Raw genomic sequence first — 4077 nt, forward strand, 5'->3', positions numbered from 1 at the left:
TCATGGTAAGGGACTGGATGTGGGGGATGGAAGGACAAATGAGGATCGAAACAGATACCGAGGTTACTGAGAGGCTGAGGAGGTTGAGGAGGTCAGAGCCAGAGGTGAGGAGAGTTTGGTGGGAGCCAAAGGGGGACGGCTTCTGACTTGGCCATTCAGCTGCAGGAAGTTGCATTGTAGGTCTGGATGTCTGACAAACAGGACATCAGTGACCCTGGGGTCATGACGAGAGGAGGAAGCGCAGATTTGAGTGTGATCTGCAAGACATATGGATACTAACCTGTATCTGCGAGGTTCCATGACATTGGATAAGAAGCGCAGGTTGGAGGATGGGCCAGTAGTGAGTTTGGATCTATGGTATCTGCCCTTTCCCCACAGCCACTGTAGTTTGCTCCTTTTTAAGGTATTTATCTGGTTCCCCTTTGAATACCAATATGGATTCTGCCTCAACCGTTGCTCCTGGCAGGGCAGTCCATATCCTAACCACTCTGCAAGAAAAAATTCTCCTAACCTCCTCATTAGCTCATTTACTCATTATTTTTAATTGTTTTTTGACAATTTTGCCCACCTGCCTTCCCTCTGCTGTTCCATTCCTTTTAATTTTTGAACACCCAACATATACTTGCACTCTTAAGTGCTGAGGCTTGTGAAGGGAGCTATGTAAATGCAAGTTGTTGTAGTTTTTCTTATTCTTCCTCCCAAAATGCATTATAATAATAATCCTTGCATTTGAATATAGCGCTTTTCACGTCGGGAGGACGTCCCAAAGCGCTTCACAGAACACACTTTAAAGTGAATTGACTGTATATTTGTGGGCGAACGCGGCAGCCAATTGCGCACAACAATGTCCCACAAACAGTCGTAGATTGAAAATGACCAATTTATTATTGTTTTTGGTTTTGGAGGGATTATTATTAGGCTCTGTGTGGAGTAAGGAAACTTGCCCAAGGTTTTGCCCTGCCTGGAATTGAACTTCATATTTGACTGCATTAAATTTCATTTGCCGTTTCTCTGCCCAATCAGCTGATTTGTCTATATCCCCCCTCCCACCCAATGTGACTACCCTCCTTGGGGAGAGAGTTAAGTGGGGTCTCCTTAGAACTGAACTGGCTCCAAAGTGACAGTCTTTGGTTAACAGCTCTATCAACCTGTTCTGCCACCTTCAAAGACCTGCGTATGTGAACCCCCAGCTCTCTGCTCCTGAACTGCCTTTAAGATTGTACCATTTAGCGTATATTGCTACTCCTCAATTCTCCTCCCAAAATGCATCACCTAGAAGAAAGCCATTCGACCATGGTGTCTGCACCGGCTCAACGAAAGCAATCCTCCCATTTCCGCGCCTTTTCCCCACAATGCCCAGAGCACTGTCAGGAGATCACATTGAGGAGATCACAGCGAGGAGATGTCCAGGACACAGTGAGGTACCTTTGTTGTCCGGTTGCTGGAAATAGTCTCGGCAGGAGTTGGGCAGGACATTGCTTCGAGGCCTGGGATCAGCGGTGGCTGAGTTCAGGCCCAGCCGATCTGAACTGTGCTGATTGGCCAGACATGATCGCCAGTTCCTCTCCTGCTTTGGGAAGAAACAAAGAGTTAACTGCTGACCTAGCCGAGAGGCTCATAGGTCTCGCTTCTCTGAGGATCAGTGTCTGGGCTTGTCTCAGGGTCAGTGTCTGGGTTGGGGTCAGTGTCTGGGCGGAGGGTTAGGCTGTGAAATGTCGCTCTTACCTCGCCCTCTTTGCTGCGAGCTTGTCTGTACTTGAAAGTATCTTTAGAATTGAGCTCCTTCTCCCTCTCTTTTTCTTTAGTTTTTTCCTTCTCGCTCTCCAGTTCCACAGCTTTCTTCTCCGAGTGAATGCCCACAATTTTTTCAGCTTCCTTCAGATCAGTCAGTGTGACTCCCTGTGGGCAGAGCAACGCTCAGAATAATGCGCACAAACCATTCCTCACCTGACTCAAACCAGGCGAGGAGAACGGAGCGGAGTGATGGGGGGAGAATGACAGGAGGCAGAGTGACAGGGGCAGAGTGACAGGAGAGTGACGGGGGGAGTGTGACGGGGGCAGAGTCACGGGGGCAGAGTCATGGGGGCAGAGTCACGGGGGCAGAGTCACGGGGGGAGTGTGACGTGCAGTTGCTGACCTGAGTAGATCGTCGGGACTGGCGTGCGTGTCGTGACCGTGCCTTACGTTGTGCTTCAGATTCCTCGTCTCGCACAGGGATCAGGTACGATCTGTCCGGAAATAAGAGAGATTCCAGGATAGTACCTGTGGCCACACACACACTCATTCACATACACAGTGTATTCTGTAAAGCGCTTTGAGACACCTCAACGACCTGATAAAGTCCTATATCAAAAGCAAGGATTGTTTATTATTCTAATATCTTCCGGGGTCTGTCACCCCAAGCCTCATCAACTATCTGGTGGTCATCTGCCTTCAGCGTAGTGGGAATACCTATACAATACGGCTTGTGATGTGCTAGCCACCTTGATGTTCTCGAGGTCCAAATCCAATGCCGCATACTAGGCTTACTCAGCACCAGCTGCTTAATCTAGGTCCTCATGTGAGGGGCCTTGGCAAATCCACGTGCCCACTGTGAAGCCATTTCTGCCTCCAGGGTGCTCAGCGACAGGTCAGTGTAGGCTAGAGCCCTCCATCCCTGTAGCCACTTGTTTGCCACAAATCCACCTCACTGCTTGATCCTGAACTTTGCAAATGGGTCACAGGAAGCCTCTCCATTGCATTTGCCCCAGGAGCTCAGATCTATAAAGTTGGATGTTTGCCCGCAAGTCTTGCTGTCCTTGAAGAGAGAAGGGCTTCGCCAGAGTGCCCTTCGCCCCTTCTCAGAGCAATCACACACACTCACACACACAGCGAATGATGCTGATACCTGCGTCGCTCTCGGAGCTCGGTGGCTGCTGGTATGACATCACTTGTTTTCTCAGGTTGGTTGCGACTCACGGGGCTGAGGAAAGCAATGTTACTGGTCATTTGGGGAGGTGCAATTTTTGGGGGAATAGGCAGCACATACACAGCCACACACACACACACAGACATACACACACACAGTGAGTGGTGCTGATACCTGACTCTCACTCAGACACACGAGCAGCTGAACTCCATACCTTAACTTCTCACCCTCACCAACAGTGAAGGGCCTCTGCGTGAGGGCCACACCCTTTTCCTGGTCCTGGAAAGAAACCAGCAGCAGAGCCCAAGTCAGTGACAGCATTGGTTAGAGCTTCCTCTACATTGTCCGTCCACACTCCTTCGCTGGGTCAAAAGGACTTGGGAGGGTCAGACTGGGGGCAGAGGCTCAGCAATGCAAAGCCCAAAAGGCAACGTGGTCCTTGTGGAGTAGCAGCGGGAAGCTTGCCAAACAACGCTCTGTATAGCATGCTACAACAACATCTTTCATTTGTATATTGCCCTTCACCCTGTCTTGGACCACTTGTGGATTTTGCTGGTTAAATTGCACCAATTACATCAGCACACATTCCAGACACAGGGAAATTCCCATGTGTAGATGACATATACTGTGTATGTAACACTCTCAGTCTGGTTTTGATATCATTAAGCACAGATGGACACCCTGTAAAACACAGGCCGGGAGTGTTATGGTGAGCAGTGTGTGTACTCAAGTCACCGCACCATATCCCTAGCGCAGCACAGCCTGGGCACAGCACAGCCCTTGAGGAACCCCCACCGGCTCCTCTTGTCTAACCTCGAGCGTGTGCTACAGGGACCTGCTCCTCCTCCTGGCCGGTGACAATGTCTGTTGACAATGATGACCTCACATAGAAACAACAGAGCTTGGTGTTTTTCTGTGTCACTTACCATCGAACTGGTTGTGCCAGTGGTTGTGCCAGTCGTGCCTGTGCCCATCCTGCCTGTGCCAAGGCTGGTGATGCCTGTTCTGCCTGTGCCAGGGTCAGTGATGGCAGTGTTGGTGATCCCCATCCTACCAGTCCCAGGATTGGCGATGCCCATTCTGCCAGTGCTAGGGTTGGTGATGCCAATTCTGCCTGTGCCAAGGTTAGTGATGCCTGTTCTGCCCGTGCCAGGGTCGGTAATGCCAGG

This window comes from Callorhinchus milii, unplaced genomic scaffold (genome assembly GCF_018977255.1).
Source record: "Callorhinchus milii isolate IMCB2004 unplaced genomic scaffold, IMCB_Cmil_1.0 Scaffold17, whole genome shotgun sequence".
NCBI lineage: Eukaryota > Metazoa > Chordata > Chondrichthyes > Chimaeriformes > Callorhinchidae > Callorhinchus > Callorhinchus milii.